Raw genomic sequence first — 19,548 nt, forward strand, 5'->3', positions numbered from 1 at the left:
GGATAGGGTCAAGTGGTAGGTTGTTGAGCGGCCGGCCGTCACAAGTCGCAAGATTTCATCTGGAGAGAGAGGGGAGAAAGAAGTCAAAGCATAGGGTAGGGCAGTGTGAGCAGGACCAGCGGTGTCATTTGACTTAATAAATGAGGATCGGATGTCATCAACCTTCTTTTCAAAATGGTTGACGAAGTCATCCGCAGAGAGGGAGGAGGGAGGGGGAGGAGGATGAGGATTCAGCAGGGAGGAGAAGGTGGCAAAGAGCTTCCTAGGGTTAGAGGCAGAGGCTTGAAATTTAGAGTGGTATAAAGTAGCTTTAACAGCGGAAACAGAGGAAGAGAATGGAGAGAGGAGGGAGTGAAAAGATGACAGGTCCGCAGGGAGTCTAGTTTTCCTCCATTTCCGCTCGGCTGCCCGGAGCCCTCATCTGTGAGCTCGCAATGAGTCGTCAAGCCACGGAGCAGGAGGGGAGGACCGAGCCGGGCCGGGAGGATAGGGGACATAGAGAGTCAAAAGATGCAGAAAGGGAGGAGAGGAGGGTTGAGGAGGCAGAATCAGGAGTTCGGAGGGAGAAGGATTTAGCAGAGGGAAGAGATGATAGGATGGAAGAGGAGAGAGTAGCGGGAGAGAGAGAGCGAAGGTTGCGACGGCACATTACCATCTGAGTAGGGGCAGAGTGAGTGGTGTTGGAGGAGAGCGAGAGAGAAAAGGATACAAAGTAGTGGTCGGAGACTTGGAGGGGAGTTGCAGTGAGATTAGTAGAAGAACAGCATCTAGTAAAGATGAGGTCAAGCGTATTGCCTGCCTTGTGAGTAGGGGGGGGGCGGTGAGGTCAAAAGAGGAAAGGAGTGGAAAGAAGGAGGCAGAGAGAAATGAGTCAAAGGCAGACGTAGGGAGGTTAAAGTCACCCAGAACTGTGAGGGGTGAGCCATCCTCAGGAAAGGAACTTATCAAGGCGTCAAGCTCATTGATGAACTCTCCAAGGGAACCTGGAGGACGATAAATGACAAGGATGTTAAGCTTGAATGGGCTAGTGACTGTGACAGCATGGAAATGAGGAGATAGACAGATGGGTCAGGGGAAAAAGAGAGAATGTCCACTTGGGAGAGATGAGGATTCCTGTGCCACCGCCGCGCTGACCAGATGCTCTCGGGGTATGCGAGAACACATGGTTAGACGAGGAAAGAGCAGAAGGAGTAGCAGTGTTTTCTGTGGTAATCCATGTTTCCGTCAGCACCAAGAAGTCGAGGGACTGGAGGGTAGCATAGGCTGAGATAAACTCTGCCTTGTTGGCCGCAGAACGGCAGTTCCAGAGGCTGCCAGAGACCTGGAACTCCACGTGTGTCGTGCGCGCAGGGACCACAAGATTAGAGTGGCAATAGCCACGTGGTGTGAAGCGTTTGTATGGCCTGTGCAGAGAGGAGAGAACAGGGGTAGACAGACACATAATTGACAGGCTACAGAGAAAGGCTACAATAATACAAAGGAGATCGGAATGAAATGAACTAAACATCTGGGAAAGCGAGAGAGCGGGGCCTCCCTCACTTACGTTTCACTGAAACACTCAAATATAACTCTCCCAACTTCCACTTTAGAAATTATAATTGTTGTAAACTACAGCGGTTCAATGTTTCTAGGAATAGACTCTAACTTAGTTTATTCAGCTATCCAACTTGGTGCACCGATTCATATGACGCCAAAGCCAACTAGCATGCCAGCCTCCAATAACTCGGTTACAACAAACCACCAGTGTGTTAACACGCCAAGCAGATCTTTCGTGTCCGTGTCTAACGTTGTGTAAAGTTTTGGGGTAGTTTTGACAGTTTGAGTGAGTACGTCGTCAACTAATTCAGCCAGTTAGTTAGCTAGAATAGTTAGCATGCTAGCTAGCCATTGCTCTCTGACAACGAACTAACCCCTCCTCCCATGGCACGAACACACAGAGAGCCAAGTTAACGTTAGCTAGTCACCCATGTCCCGAATTCCCTTGAACGACTCTGGTTACCAGTATGTAAAAACAAAACAAAAATAAATGAAGGTTATAGCTTACCCTTAGTAGCTACTGTTAGCCAGTTAAGTGCAAAGCTAGCCACTGAATCGATTCAGCCAGTTCGCGTCTGTCCCAACGGAGAGAAAGCGTCTCCAAATATTAATGCTAGGTCGTTCCAGCTATTGTTTAGTTAGCTATCCAGGTAGCTACATTTCGAGTACAGTAGCTACTAACTACCTAACGTTAACGCTTCAGATAATGAGGTTAGAAAAACAGCTGAATGGTAGGTAGCTAGATGGCATAATTACAGGTACTCTTAAGCGTGGAATAACATTGGAAACAACTATCCACAGTTGCTAATAGTTACCAGTAGCTACCTGCTAGCTAGCTAGCATTATTGGTCCAGGTAGTGAGTTAGCTAGCCTCGTGCTTCACCGGGCTCAGCCGAATACAATACTTACCTACAATAATTACCTACAATAACCTACAATAACTACATAGATAAACTACCTACAATTCCTAACTACAATACCTACCTACCTACAATCTAAATACATGGTTTAATCTTTACTCGACACCATATGAGCCAAGCTTACCTCCCGCCAGAGAGAGACACAACCTCACCCGTCGCCCGTCGCTGTCCAACTAGGCCTGGCTCGCAGTTGCCGTTCCAATTCACTGTCATCAGGTCAAGAACACAGTCATGAAGAATGCATGACAGCGCCTCTTCCCCCTCAGGAGGCTGAAAAGATTTGGCATGGGCCCTCCGATACTCAACAAGTTGCACCATTGATAGCATCTTGACTGGCTGCATCACAGCTTGGTATGGCAACTGCTTGGCATCCGACCGCAAGGCCCTACAGAGGGTAGTGCAAATGGCCCAGTACATCACTGGGGCCGAGCTCCCTGCCATCCAGGACCTCTATACCAGGTGGTGTCAGAGGAAGGCCCTAAAAAGCCACCCAAGTCATAGACTGTTCTCTCTGCTACAGCACGGCAAGCGGTACCGATGCACCAAGTCTGGAACCAACTTGGTACACCTGAAAAGGTTCTACTCCCAAGCCATAATCAATCAATCAATCAATCAAATGTATTTATAAAGCCCTTTTTACATCAGCAGATGTCACAAAGTGCTATATAGAAATCTACCCTAAAACCTCAAACAGCAAGCAATGCAGATATAGAAGCACGGTGGCTAGGAACAACTCCCTAGAAAGGCAGGAACCTAGGAAGAAACCTAGAGAGGAACCAGGATCGGAGGGGTGGCCAGTCCTCTTCTGGCTGTGCCGGGTGGAGATTATAAGAGTACATGGCCATTTAAGGCCAGATTGTTCTTCAAGATGTTCAAACATTCATAGATGACCAGCAGGGTCAAATAATAATCACAGTGGTTGTAGGGGGTGCAACAGGTCAGTACCTCAGGAGTAAACTGCTAAATAGTTAGTCCGGGTAGCTGTTGGTTAACTATTTAGCTATCTGCATTGACCCTTTTTGCACTAACTATTTTGACTCATCACATACACTGCTGCTACTGTTTATCTATCCTGTTGCCTAGTGACTTTATCCATACCTTTATGTACTGTACATACACAACATGATCAAAAGTATGTGGACACCTGCTCGTCGAACATCTCATTCCAAAATCATGGGCATTAATATGGAGTTGGTCCCCCCTTTGCTGCTGTAACAGCCACCACTCTTCTGAGAAGGCTTTCCACTAGAAGTTGGAATATTGCTGCGGGGACTTGCTTCCATACAGCCACAAGAGCATTAGTGAGATCGGGCACTGATGTTGGGCGATTAGGCCTGGCTCGCAGTTGCCGTTCCAATTCATCCCAAAGGTGTTCGATGGGGTTGAGGTCAGGGCTCTGTGCAGGCCAATCAAGTTGTTCCACACCGATCTCAACAAACCATTTCTGTATGGATCTCGCTTTGTGTACTGGGGCATTGTCATGCTGAAACAGGAAAGGGCCTTCCGCAATCCGTTGCAACAAAGTTGGAAGCACAGAATCGTCTAGAATGTCATTGTATGCTGTAGCATTGATTTCCCTCCACTAAACTTTACAGTTAGCACTATGCATTGGCGCAGGTAGCGTTGTCCTTGCATTCGCCGAACCCAGATTTGTCCGTCGGACTGCCAGAGTCCCAATGGCGGCGAGCTTTATACCACTCCAGCCGATTCATGGGCAGATCATTCAGATACTTCAGACGTTCACAGACCCGGACTCAGGGATGCCTAACCCTGGAGATCCTTTCAATCTCCACCGAGTTAGGTAAATCTGCTTTTAGTTTTTATGTGCCTCTAGCGGAATGATCTCCAAAACTCCTTAAAGTTGGTGGAGTTGGTGCCTCTAGGGAAATTGAGGCGGATGTTGGAGGGCCTTTTTACTGAAGAATGTGTTTGTTTCAGATGATTGTGTTTTGCTTTTGGTGTTTTGTGTTTTGCTTTTCATTTTTTTGCAATTGATGTGTACTGTAGATACTGTAGATATGTATAGTGTAATTGTTGTTTGTTAATGTGTTCATGCATGGTTTATCTGCAAAAGAGACTGTGGTTTCAGCATGACTCCCTGTTTAAATAAAGGTTAAATAAAAATGAATTTGCCTCTCTGAAAGCAAATAAGGAAGAGATCAGCAAGGGCCTGCTTGGTCATTAGCCGCGGCAGCTAGGCCACGGGTGACGAAGTTTAGTTTATGTGGTGTGTTGAGCTACTAGAAGGATTCTCCAGGGGAAAGGCTTTGATTTGGCTGCTGGTTAGCTCGAAGTGCCCGGTGATAGAAGCAGTCCCTGATGCCTCGCTCAAAATCAAAATCACCCCGAAAGGGAGAGTAAAAATTGTACGTTTATTGATTTTGGAGGCAGACATTTTCCTCTTAATATGGAATGTTTACGGCTGAGACTTGAGGGCACTTTGCACTTATTAAGTATCCCGAATACAACTGGTAACATGTACTTTAGGTGACCTTTTGTAGCTGTTTATAAAGCCCTAAAAAATGCCACATAATGCGCCTTTGGGCTTTTCATAAGCCTGCGTTGACATTATAACCAGATTAGAAGGTAGTCACAAAGGCTTTAACCAATGGCTGTGTATAATCCAATGAAGTTGCCTTCCAAAACAACCCCAACAGTATAACAACATTTAGAAAGTTAAAGTTGGAGAGTAACTCTGGACCATTAATAAAACATACTTTCTTACTTAGGCCCATCGCCCCATCATTGATGAAAAGTACACTAAAATGCCTCTAAACATGTGAGGATTTTTTTAGAAGAGGGGAAGATGAGGCAAAGTTATGTGAAGTCAAAAGAAGTGATAAGGAAGAGTGCTTCTTGTGAAACAGAGGATAAATTATTTCTGTACACCTCTTAAATTCAAATTGTATTTCTCTCAATGTTTAGTTCATCCTGACCAAGCACACGACTGTGTCAAAGCCTATCTTGACAGGTTGTTTGTCTCACAGAAGAGCACAGGCTTGAATTAATTACCAGATCCAGTGCAAAAATCTTGTTTTGTTTACTCCTCATTGTCTGTCTTACTCTAAACTGTGTTTGACAAGAGAATGAGATTAGAACGTGAATGGTTCATTCAGTCAGGACCTGTATGAATCACATATGACACGTACTGCAAAACATTGTGCAGCGGGCAAGTTTCAGAGACATTTACTCTGCAAATCTTCACTTACACTAAAGAAAACAGCCCTTTTAAATCAGAGAAAGAAAGAGAGTGCACCGGTAATATAAACCAACGTATACCCCAGCACCAGTGAAAAAGTAATGAGGTGACCGTACATGCTGCATGAAATCCTGAGCAATAAAATTGGCAAACCCAATGACACAAGTGTTTATTTTAGTGTTTAACAACTACATTCCACATGGGGCATCGTACTGCTGCCGTACGTCGTAGGAAAATAGAACTCACCGAGAACGGACAGTTCTCCATAATCATAATAATTTGATGATGGAATAACTACATAAACAGAAAGATGTTCACATGAAAAGGATCTGTGGGGTTGAAAACAAAACAGTGCAGTGTTACACCCCGGATCTGGGAGAGAGCCTGTCGCAGCCCCTCGCTCAACTCTTTAAGCCCAGGAAGGACTTTGTAAAGTGATTCGAACACAATGTTTGTTTATAAGAACTGATCTAAGCTCATAATTACCTTACACTGATTAGGCAATAGCCACACTCCAGCTGGAACTGTTTTAGAATCGCTAACAATTATTTTTGAAAGTAATGAGCTAAAGGGAGGAAAATAAATATCTGGTTTTAATTCCTGGGGTAATGGGTTTGCTAGCCAAGTAGCAAGCCTGCTTAGATATTCTTCAATTTAGGGAGGACTCTTTAGTGTGCCCCCCACCTCCACAGGGTCAATGTTGGATCCCCACTTAGGTGGTGCCCCCGAATATCTTTTCAATAGTCAGGTCAAACCCATAGCTCTTGACTCTGTCTAAGACCTGTCAGTGTTCTCCTCCATGACTCTATTATGAAATGTGCTGCTTGGGCTCTGATTGAAAACTGGCTATTTTGTTTGGGTAAAATCCGATTTTATTCTGAAGTGGTGGACAAGAGGCCGGTTTGACTGCCATGGCTATGGATATTCGCAATGATACCCTCCACGCAAATGGTATCTGCATGAAACTATCTCCGTGATCGTGGCGCTGTTATCATAGCACTATTATAGTGGAGGTCATTGGAAATTACTCTCTAGTGATGAGGTAACCCTGCCTGAGACTTGTTGCCTTTTGGCCTTGAGGATGTCCTCTTGGTCTAATGGCTAAGACTTTGGATTGGGGAGGGGTAGCCTCTTCTCCAGGCTTCGCTCACATTTTTCTCGAAAGCCTGAGGAATTCCTATTGGAAAAGAACATATAAGTGGAGCGCTGCTTGTCAGTGGCTGCTGGCTGATTGGCTGTGAGTAGACGGGATAAGAAATATTTAAAAAACACCTTTTCCATCCTTCTTCAGAAACGCTAATTATCCAGAGTGATGCTAATGAAGGGTCCTGCTAAAAGGACACACTGATTGACCGTTACTCTGGTAGCCCTGAGGCCCAATCTGTATTAAAGGCCATTATCAGGACATTCCATTTATTGTTGTCACGATCGTCTAAGGAAGCGGACCAAGGCGCAGCGTGTTTAGCGAACATGTTTACTTTATTAAATTAAAGCAACCACGAAAACAACAAAACAAAATGACGATAGTGAAGTCCACAGTGACAATGACTGAACATGGAACAAAAACCCACCAACATAAGGTGAACACAGACAGTTTAAATATGGCTCCCAATCAGAGATAACGAGCCGACAGCTGACACTCGTTACCTCCGATTGGGAGTCACTTGACCAAACACGGAAAACAAAACCAATGCCAAACAACCAAATACACACACCCTGGCTCAAATACACAGTCCCGGAGCCAGAGCGTGACAGTACCCCCCCCTAAAGGCGCGGACTCCGACCGCACCTACACCCCAAATAGGGGAGGGCTGGGTGGGTGTTGCTCCTCGGAGGCGGCTCCGGCTCCGGGCTTGACCACCACCCAACTACAATCCCCCCGTAGTGCCCCCAGTCCGATCTGACCCAATTAGCTGGATAAGGACTGCCGACGCACACCCCTGGCTTGGCGCGTGAGGCAGGAATGGACCGGACCTGGCAGACGATACGCACCCTCGGCTTGATGCGTTGAGCCGGAACGGACCTCACCAGGCTGACGACTCGCATCCCTGGCTTGGTGCGAGTAGCAGGAGTGGGCTGGATCAGGCTGACGTCTCGCACCCTTGGCTTGGTGCGAGTAGCAGGGACGAGCTGAACCAGGCTGACGACTCGCACCCTTGGCTTGGTGCGAGTAGCAGGAACGGGCTGGACCAGGCCGACGACTCGTACCCCTGGCTTGGTGCGAGTAGCAGGAACGGGCTGAACCAGGCTGACGACTCGCACCCTTGGCTTGATGCGAGTAGCAGGAACGGGCTGGACCAGGCTGACGACTCGTACCCCTGGCTTGATGCGAGTAGCAGGAACGGGCTGGACCAGGCTGACGACTCGTACCCCTGGCTTGGTGCGAGTAGCAGGAACGGGCTGGACCAGGCTAGCGACTCGCACCCCTGGTTTGGTGCGAGTGGCAGGAACAGGCCGGGCTGAGCTGGCGACGCACACCGTAGGCTTCGTGCGTTGAGCAGGAACAGGCCGGACTGGGCTGGCGACGCGCACCATAGACTTGGTGCGGGTGGCAGGAACAGGCCGGACCGGGCTGGCGACGCGCACCGTAGGTTTGGTGCGAGTGGCAGGAACAGGCCGGGTCGGGCTGGCGACGCGCACCGTAGACTTGGTGCGGGTGGCAGGAACAGGCCAGACCGGGCTGGCGACGCGCACCGTAGACTTGGTGCGGGTGGCAGGAACAGGCCGGACCGGCCTGGCGACGCACACCGTAGGTTTGGTACGTGGAGCAGGAACAGGCCGGGCTGGGCTGACGACGCACACCGTAGGCTTCGTACGTGGAGCAGGAACAGGCCGGGCTGGGCTGACGACGCACCCCGTAGGCTTGGTGCGTGGAGCAGGAACAAGCCGGGCTGGGCTGACGACGCACACCGTAGGCTTCGTACGTGGAGCAGGAACAGGCCGGGCTGGGCTGGCGACGCACCCCGTAGGCTTGGTGCGTGGAACAGGAACCGGCCGGGCTGGGCTGGCGACGCACACCGTAGGCTTCGTACGTGGAGCAGGAACAGGCCGGGCTGGGCTGGCGACGCACACCGTAGGTTTTGTACGTGGAGCAGGAACAGGCCGGGCTGGGCTGGCGACGCACACCGCAGGCTTCGTACGTGGAGCAGGAACAGGCCGGGCTGGGCTGGCGACGCACACCGTAGGCTTCGTACGTGGAGCAGGAACAGGCCGGGCTGGGCTGGCGACGCACACCGTGGGCTTGATGCGTGGAGTAGGAACAGGCCGGTCCGTACTGGGAACACACACCACTGGCCTTAACCGGGGATCAGGAACGGGCCGGACCGGACTGGTAACACACCTCAGTCTCTTACGCCGTGCCTCCACTACTTCCCTCCCTCTACTCGCCAATGGCTCCCGTAATCCGGTAGCCTTCTCTCCACGTCTCCCTGTGGCAGCCTCCTGCTGCCCAGCCGCCCAAGCCATGTGCCCCCCCCAAAAAACTTTTTGGGGTTGCCTCTCTTCCATCCGACGATGGCCCTGCTGACGCCGTTGCTCCTCTCCTGCCAGGTTCTCCCCCTTCATCGCCCTCCGGTACCGGACGGCCTCCTCCTGCGTAATATGTCCCCAGCCGAGGAGGACATCCACCAGCGTTCTCTCCTGCGGGTGTTCCTGTATACGCTGCTTGGTCCTTTTGTGGTGGGTTTTTCTGTCACGATCGTCTAAGGAAGCGGACCAAGGCGCAGCGTGTTTAGCGAACATGTTGACTTTATTAAATTAAAGCAACCACGAAAACAACAAAACAAATGACGATAGTGAAGTCCACAGTGACAATGACTGAACATGGAACAAAAACCCACCAACATAAGGTGAACACAGACAGTTTAAATATGGCTCCCAATCAGAGATAACGAGCCGACAGCTGACACTCGTTACCTCCGATTGGGAGTCACTTGACCAAACACGGAAAACAAAACCAATGCCAAACAACCAAATACACACACCCTGGCTCAAATACACAGTCCCGGAGCCAGAGCGTGACAATTGTGAAATAAATTCCTCCCCTGTGAATTGTATCTCCCCCAGACACCTGCACTGGTTTTCGTATTTGCTCAAGGTCACTGTCCTTTTGTTTAATTGAAAGTTGTTGAAAGTGTTATCAGTCTCATATTACCCAACGTCTGTAATGATGCATGTATACGTCATTCAGAATGACTATATAATGTTGAAGAATAATGTGCCTTTGAGCCCTTAGGGCTTTTGAGCCATTTGGCTTCTTAGCCATCTTAGCGATTGTATCAGGCGCCTGTTTTGGACATACATTTTCTGAAACTTGATGACCGCCATCTGAATTGTCTCCTTTTACACCAAAATCTCAACCCGAGTCCTTCAGTGGTGTCAGAAGTGGGATGCACAGAGCTTCTAAAGGACTTCTTTAAAAGAGGTAGGTGATACAACTCACACTACCTAGAGACGTGTAGCGTAACGGACGTACTCGTCACATTTTGGAAGTTTCTGTAGAGCAGAACTGTCAATTTGAAATATTGTGTTGCAGTGGCGGCTCCTGAAAAAATTCTCAGGGGGGGCAATTTTTCTGATGATTTAGGTGACCTACACACATTTTAAAAAAGATATGTCCAGCAACAACATGAAGACAGGGGCAGCATATAAGTCAATACCAGAAGCATTTATTGACTGATCTCAAAAGTGTTGGCTTACCAGGGTTGGTGGAGCCCTCAGTTTCATCTTTGCCTCGCAAAGCTAACTCAAACACTCCGCAAAACTTCACACACTGGATTAGCCGGCTGAGGATGTGGCGGTTCTTGCTAATGTCGTAGTAAATATATTTGTTATAGTGAATATGGAATATGATATGTTGAGTAAAATGTTGTGCTAAGATCTATTTAGGTCAGGAGCTGGTTATAAGTTCTGTTCCTATCCAATAACAATGGACAAAAGGGTCCTATCTTGTCAGCCTTGTCAGTTTCAGTTCTCCAGTAAACTTGTGATTATCAACACTAACCTCATCGTTGTGGCGGCGGACAGCTAGCCTGTATCCCTCATCCAGTTGAGTGGGAATGTTCACTCTCCCCAAAGCAGACAATCTCAAACAGCTATCCATGTGGGTCTTTGACAGCTCATGTTTCTTAATCTTTCCTGAAAGATGGTGCATGTCCGTTACACACCAGTCGCTGTCCAAGCGGTGCTGTCTGCCGTGCCGCCTTCAGGGTGAAAGAGTAAGCAGGGGGTAGCAGAAGACTGCATTAGCTACATCGCAGCCTGCTAGCCAGGTTTTTCGTTCGTACCAATTTTTGGAAAATCCTCGGGTGTAGGACTTCCCCCCTTTAGTAGAAACCTGTTGAATTATTAAATTTGGTCTGGGAGGTCCTAATTGTTTCGTTGCCAATTTATCTTCATTTATTCGCCGACAAAAAGGAACTTCTTTCAAAGACACAATCGAGTTGCACTGAAGCCTAGCCATTTTGACAGTAATAGTGAATTGATTGACGCTGCTACCCGCTCTTTTCTTAGTTACGTTCATGGTTATGTTACGTATGACGAAAGCGCGTAAGTGCAAGCCCTCAGAAACCCATAGAGATTGTATTGAAAGCTCTGATATTTGAAAAAAATAGATTTTACATGGGTGTCTATGACAGACTTCTGGGCGATTTTCAACCTGACTGAAATCGCCCCAAAAGGGGGGGGGGGCATTTGAAGCACGACTTTAGCCTGATTGGACATTTAGTGGCACTGTGGCAGATCAGACGTCTAGATTACAACACTGATAACTACTGTTGCCGTGATATAATTGATTAGAAAAAAAATCCCTTCCTTTTCCCGTTTGGCAGTGCGTCGCCCATATCGCCCTATTGAACACACCGCCCCTGTTGTGTTGTGTATTTAACTAAGTTAACCAAGTCTTAGCTATACAAATGTGTCATATTTAACTAAGTTAACCCAGTCTTTGTTAAACAAATGTGTCGTATTTAACTAAGTTAACTGAATTGTGTGTGCAATCTATGGTTAGACACACAGAACTATACTGAACAGAAATATAAACGCAACATTGTAAAGTGTTGATCCCATGTTTCAAGAGCTGAAATAAAAGATCCCAGAAATGTTCCATATGCACAAAAAGCTTATTTCTCTCAAATTTTGTGCACAAATTTGTTTACATCCCTGTTAGTGAGCATTTCTCCTTTGCCAAGATAATTCATCCATCTGATAGGTGTGGGATATCAAAAAGCTTATTAAACAGCATGATCATTACACAGGTGAACCTTGTGCTGGGGACAATAAAAGGCCACTCTAAAATGTGCTGTTTTGTCACACGACACAATTCCACAGATGTCTCAAGTTTTGAGGGAGTGTGCAATTGGCATGCTGACTGCAGGAATGTCCACCAGAGCTCTTGCCAGAGAATTGAATGTTAATTCCTCTACAATAACCCGCCTCCAACGTCGTTTTAGAGAATTTGGTAGTACGTCCAACCGGCCTCACAACCACAGATCATGTATAACTACGCCAGCCCAGGACATCCAACATCCGGCTTCTACACCCACCCGGATCGTCTGAGACCAGCCACCCAGATAGCTGATGAAACTGAGGAGTATTTCTGTCTGTAATGAAGCCTTTTTGTGGGGGAAAATTCTTTTTCATTGGCTGGGCCTGGCTCCCCAGTGGGTGGGACTGGCTCCCAGGTGGGTGGGCCTATACCCTCCCAGGCCAACCCATGGCTGTGCCCCTGCCCTGTCATGTGAAATCCATAGATTAGGGCCTCATTTATTTATTTCAATTGACTGATTTCCTTATGTGAACTGTAACTCAGTAAAATCTTTGAAATTGTTGCATGTTGCGTTTATTTTTGTTCAGTATAAGTCTTAGTTATAAAAAATACAAATGTGGTTTCTAAGGTAACAAGGGGCAACGGGACAACGGAACAACGGGACCTGACAACAGGAGACAGGGCAATCTACGTGAAGCTCAAAGGAAAAAAGTTTAAGCAGATGATAAGGAGACTCGACAGCTACCGGAGAGCGGGAGAGGCGAGCGAGAAGGTGATCGCTTGCCTCTGCCGGAGTGGTCCACAGAACCGAGGTGACATTAGTCCAATAGGCCCCTAACGCGCATATGTGCTACGCCAGAATCCCAATCCCTTTTCCCCTGAGGGGCGTGCTGTAGGGAGATCTGACCCCTTGTCTCGGCCTCGCGGTGGCGGGCCGAGAAGGGGGGACTGAAGGGTCAGCTGAGGAAACACTGGATTGACCTTCACTCTGGTAGCCCGTAATGTATTAAAGGCTATTAATCAGGCACAGTTTGATTTCACAGAAGTGTGATTGACTTGGAGTTACATTGTGTTGTTTAAGTGTTCCCTTTATTTTTTTGAGCAGTGTATATTGTACAACCTGTAATTTTCCATTCTGTACAAGTTGTAACTTTCCATGAAACTGTTAGTGTGATATTGATGTGAAGCTGTATTTTCCCACTGATATATAACTTGTGTAGCTTATCTGTCTAGATATTCCTCCGCTGTAAAATGTATCTCCCTGTCACGGATTCTGCCGAGGCTGCCCCTCCTCCTTGCTCGGGCAGGCTTCGGCGTTCGTTGTCACCGGAATACTAGCTACTGCCGATCTATTTTCTATGTACTACCTGTTGTTGTCTGATTGTCACACACCTGTTTCCCATCATGTAATTACTCCTTCCCTATTTAACCCGGTGGCTCCCATTGTGTTTTGTGTGTGTTTGTTTTTCGTTTTGTGTGTCGTTTGGTGAGCGGGTTTTGTTTCCTCCCTGTGTAGAGGTATTTTGTATTGGTTTCTTTACTTATTTCAGTAAAGTATGTTTTCATTGAGTTGTTCTGTGTCCTGTGCCTGACTTCGATCCACCTCATTACACTGACACTCGTGACACTCCCCCAGACACCTGCACTTGTTTTCGCCTCTGTTCAAGGTAATTTTGTATCACTATCCTCATGTTTAATTGAAAGTTGTTGAAAGTGTTATCAGTCTCATATTACCCAATGTCTGTAGTTGGGAGGGTTAAACCGTTGGATATCCTCAACCTCCTTTTAGCATATTTTTGACAAGAACGTACACAGGCTTTCATACTGAAGGTGAGGTGAAAGCCTGTGGCAGAGGCTAGTGAGGGAGTCGATTCCTACCTGTATCATTATGAAGACCTAAAGAGAACTGTTGTATGTGATTGTTGTTGCCAAAATAGTCCTTCATGTTTTTTATTCCTATTAGAAAGGGGAGCATGTTCTGATTCTCTACTTCCTATTTTCTGTTCAAGACTGATAGCTACTGTATATTATGCCGTGGGGATGAGTTCTTCAGATTCCCATATCAGAATCAGAGCTAGCCTTGCTCATTGCACAGAAGTCCAATAGCAGTCTCCAAGGTTCATCTATGTTTCAACGAGAAAACATACAAACTATTAGAACAGTTACAATGCAGGTAAAGTAGTCTGCAGCTGTAGACTAAGCAAAAACCAGAGCCAGCAGTCCAACAACTCCTCCCCATCTTATTACGGCTCAATTTAAAATGGCCGCCAGTGGGGTGTGTAATGCTCCCACATCAGTCATCTGCCTCCGCATTAGGGCAGATAATAAATTAAGTTGCAGCAGTAAGGGAAAATGGCTAGCCCCCCTGTTATACAGCACATGCACAACCCCCTTCGCTAACTCCCTGGGTAGCAGTCAGCACTTCAGAGCAGGCGTCCCCTCACAACTTAGCGGTGACTCGCAAGCGCTCTGAAAGAAGTCCTTTCTTTCAACCTCTTTCTTGTAGCTGCCACTTTCACTAAACACCTCCGATTGCAAGGGGTTCCTGCAGGTCCAAAAACAAAGACATAAATTATGTTGGCCTGGGTCTGAAGTGTTTTTTACCACAGCACCAACCCCAGCCTCCAAACCTCTCTCGCTAAAGCTCTCTCCTTCCCTCTCTTTTCTCCTCTCCCTCTCTCCATCATCTACTCGCTCCCTTTCTCCCACTCTCTTTCTTGCTGGCTAGGTCTTTATTGTGCTGGTCGCCATCTGTTTTCTATTGCTGGAGCTGAGAAGCCCAGTATGGACCCTGTGAGGGAGTCACAACAGCCCAGGGCCCAAAGAGATGGAGAATAGAGGAGCCCTGCAAGCAGGTGTGGAATAGAGTGGCAGCACAGGGGCTTCGAAGGGCCTGGAGGGCTCCCCCATTTGTAAAATGTGTATCACCCTGTCACTAGGGTGAGATGGAATGGTGGTGCAAGGGCCTACAGGGGATAGTAACTCATAATATTGTCGCTGTTCACAACTAAATCGGAAGAGGCAACACAAATTTGATGAGCATTTTACAGACTGTACAGTTACTCTGTAGGGGGTGAAACGGTCAAATGCCGCAAGAGGCAAGAACAAGCCCTCTGTTTTGCCTCTTGTTGCCGTCTGAAGTTTTTTGGGTTGCTGTTCTGGCTCCAAGGGGGGTTCTCGCTCCAAGAGGTTGACTACAGGGCTGCAGGTAGCCTAGCAATTAAGAGCATTGAGCCAGTAACCGAAAGGTAGCTGGTTCAAATCCCAGAGCCGGCAAGGTGGAAAAAATCTGCTGTTCTGCTCTTGAGCAAGGCAGTTAACCCCAAACAACAACTGCTCCCTGGGTGCCGATGATGTACAGTAGATTAAGGCAACCCCCTGCACCTCTCTGATTCGGTTGGGTTAAATGTGGAAGACACATTGTGGTTGAATGCATTCAGTTGTATAACTGACTAGGTTTCTCCTACTGTTATTGTTTGTTTTGAATGGGCATGAAGAAGATGCCGGTTGCCATAATGTGTGTGAGGCTCCCATAGTGCCGTGCTGCAGGTGGGCGATGATGGATGCCCACTTAAACTGACAAAGTGTCGACAGGCCGGATCCAAGCAGCCTTAGACCTGGGTGTCTCACCTGCCGGGTGGGCTTTATCAATCAGCTAAACTGAGTTAATAGGAGGAACCCTTAGATCCTCACCCAAAATAGGACCTCAGTGCCTTGGGGAGTCTGTGTGTGTGTGTGTGTGTGTGTGTGTGTGTGTGTCACAGGAGGTTGGTGGCACCTTAATTGGGGAGGAGGGCTCGTGGTAATGGCTTGAGTGAAATGAGTGGAATGGTATCAAATACAACAAACACATAGTTTGATGCCATTCCATTCGCTCCGTTCCAGTCATTATTATGAGCCGTTCTCCCTTCAACAGGATCCACTGGTGTGTGTGTCTATATGCGTGTGTGCGTGTTAGAGTGAGGGTGGGAGGGTGAAGCTATCAAATTGTTGTCGTCATCTCACTGACTTTTGCATTCATTGCTGTAATCACATTCCAGTATGAGTGTTATGTTGTCCTCAAGAAATGACTCCACAGGAAAGTCAGACTCCAACTCCACTAAGGCCAACTCACACAACCCATCTGCTGTCTGTGAATACAAACAAACATGCTGTCAAAATGAGACAAACTGTTTTAAATCTTACGCCCCACTCTTTTCAATGACCTCCGTGACAACTCGATATAACTCACAATAAAAAAAAATTATAACCTCTCAAAGCATTCGAAGAGTGTATTTCTCTTTCTTTCATAAGTTCCATCCCTCTACTTTAAGAGTGAAGCTGTGCTGGAGGAAATTGCTTAAGAGAGACCACATATTTTCTTATTTTACTGCACTGTATTTGCCTTGTACCTTGCAGAGACAAAACAGTGTTTTCTTAAAGGCCCAGTGCAGTCACTTTTTTTATTTCAGGGGTGCAACTTTCAATGGGGACGGGGGGGGACATGACCCCCCTCCCCACCACATTCAGAAATGTAATTTTTGTCCCCCCCAGTTTTATCATGCATTGTGATACAAAAAGAGGCAAATGTGTGCTTTAGGACCATGCAGACGCCTCAGAGCAGTCGGGTTGGCTGTTTGGTGGTTTCAACTGGCTGGTTGGTGGTTTTAGTCGGCTGGATTTATGACTGCACAGACACCACAGAGAGCGCGAACAGAGGCAGCTGTTGTCTGTGTGTGTTGTGCTTTTTCTTCTGAGTTGTAAGAGCAAGCAGAGCAGAAACTGGCTGCTATTTATTTGACTGATGTTACCTGGCAAGATAACTGCTGTTTGACTTAACAGAATAAAAAATATATATATTCCCAGTGCTGTGCTAGTAGTGTAACTGACATGTAACGTTAGCTAGTGTTTCATCCCCTCTCGACTGTTATGGTGAACAGTCAGTACACAATACTATGCTCCTCATGTCTTAGACGGATCAGATGGTAAACAGGTGTCCCAGCAGGGTCAGACAGCCAGGGAAGACCAGTCTACGGAGCCCAGGTGAAGTAGTATATTATAACAATCAGTGAATGGATACAAAGTTCCATCTTGAGTTGATGGGTAGGCTACAGTCTGGGATCTGGGAATAATGGTAATTTCAATAATTGAACCATTGATTCTATTCTTGGATAATATAATGTATAAATGTACCCCAAGGTAATTCTTTGTCATGCCTCATCTGAGCAGGATCAGATGGTGACAGGGGTCTCAGCAGGGTCAAGCAACCAGGGGGAGACCAGTCTGTGACGGCACTGAGGTGAACTTTTGCAGATGCAACACTTTATTCTATATGTGCAGCAAACACTGGACAAGCCAGAAGCTTCAAAGAATGAAACTATTTTAAGGCAGTCTCAAAAGTTGATTTCCAAACTGTATCAAGGGTTGATAGGCTTTTTCCGATGACACAAAACATGTAAAACAAAAATGTGAGGAAGACCTCGGAGGCACTACTGATGATGAATGGATGGAGATACTGTATGTTTGAATGCCCAGTCATGTTCATATAATCTCAGAAATAAATTACTGGAGTTTAAGACCATCCATAGAACGTACTATATGCCAGTGAAACTGAATATCACGCATTCTGAAATGTAGTTCATCTGCTGGAGGACCTATTTCAATATGCTATATTCTTGTGAAGGCTGGCTGAATTCTGGCAAAGAGTATGTTCTTTTATCTCAGCATGTCTACAGATTCTCCCTTCTCCCTGTTTTTGTTTGCTTGGAAATGTTGATACTGGAGACTGTTATCAGAAGAAACTGTGTAACCTAGCATTTTATAGCGGCTAAGAAATGCATTGCCATTAATTGGAAGGTTGGTTATCCTCCCACAATGTCACAATGGATGGCATAAATGTTAAGTTATGTATCACTAGATTTGATTTATTACAAGATTAAGGGTATACTGTGCAACTTTCATAAGATCTGGATGCCTTATATGGAATAATGTACGACAAAAAGAGTCTGTATTGAAAACATGCCCATGTCAGGGGAGATACAGTGCATTCGGAAAGTATTCAGACCCCTTGACTCTTTCCACATTTTGTTACGTTACAGATGTATTCTAAAATTGATTAAATCGTTTTTTTCCCTCATCAATCTACACACAATACCCCGTAATGACAAAACAAAAACAGGTTTTTAGACATAGAAAACCCCTGAAATATCATATTTACATAAGTATTCAGACCCTTTACTCAGTACTTTGTTGAAGCATCTTTGGCAGTGATTACAGTCTCAAGTCTTCTTTGGTATGATGCTACAAGCTTGGCACACCTGTATTTGGGGAGTTTCTCCCATTCTTCTCTGCAGATCCTCTCAAGCTCTTTCAGGTTGGATGGGGAGCGTCGCTACAAAGCTAATTTTCAGGTCTCTCCAGAGATGTTCAATCGGGTTCATGTCCGGGCTTTGGCTGGGCCACTTGTCCCGAAGCCACTCCTTCTTTGTCTTGGCTGTGTGCTTAGGGTCGTTGTCCTATTGGAAGGTGAACCTTCGCCCCAGTCTGAGGTCCTGAGCTCTCTGCAGCAGGTTTTCATCAAGGATATCTCTGTACTTTGCTCCGTTCATCTCTCCCTCGATCCTGACTAGTCTCCCAGTCCCTGCCGCTGAAAAACATCCCCACATCATGATGCTGCCACCACCATGCTTCACCGTAGGAATGGTGCCAGGTTTCCTCCATACGTAACGCTTAGCATTCAGGCCAAAGAGTTCAATCTTGGTTTCATAAGACCAGAGAATCTTGTTACTCATGGTCTGAGAGTCTTTAGGTGCCTTTTGGCAAACTCCAAGAAGGCAGTCATGTGCCTGTTATTGAGGAGTGGCTTCCGTCTGACCACTCTACCATAAAGGCCTGATTGGTGGAGTGCTGCAGAGATGGTTTTCCTTCTGGAAGGTTCTCCCATCTCCACAGAGGAACTCTGGAGCTCTGTCAGAGTGACCATCGGGTTCTTGGTCACCTCCCTGACCAAGGCCCTTCTCCCACAATTGCTCAGTTTGGCCAGTTCTAGGAAGAGTCTTGGTAGTTCCAAACTTCTTCCATTAAGAATGATGGAGGCCACTGTGTTCTTGGGGACCTTCAATGCTGCAGAAATGTTTTGGTACCCTTCCCCAGATCTGTGCCTCGACACAATCCTACTTTGTCATTACATTTACATGTACATTTTAGTCATTTAGCAGACGCTCTTATCCAGAGCGACTTACATGAGTAACCGAAAGGTCGCTGGTTCTAATCCCCGAGCCGACTAGGTGAAAAATCTGCCGATGTGCCCTTGAGCAAGGCACTTAACCCTAATTATGGGGTATTGTGTTTAGATTGATGAGGGAAAAATTATTTTTTATCAGTTTTAGAATAAGCCTGTAATGTAACAACATTTGGATAAAGTCAAGGGGTCTGAATACTTTCCGAATGCACTGTATCTATTTAGGCAATCCCTAGCTGCTAGGCTGCTCCTTGCCCTGCCGTACTGTTGGTTGTCACTCTGGCCTTGGCCTAACACACCTGAAACCAATAGTGAATGTTTCACTAAGATCCTAAAGCTGAGTCGAATGTGTTGGGTTGGGGCGTTGCAGGGCAGTGGACACCTAGGGGCAGGACGGGGCAATTCAGCT

The sequence above is a fragment of the Coregonus lavaretus genome (assembly GCF_964263955.1).
Source record: "Coregonus lavaretus genome assembly, chromosome: 8".
Classification (NCBI taxonomy): domain Eukaryota; kingdom Metazoa; phylum Chordata; class Actinopteri; order Salmoniformes; family Salmonidae; genus Coregonus; species Coregonus lavaretus.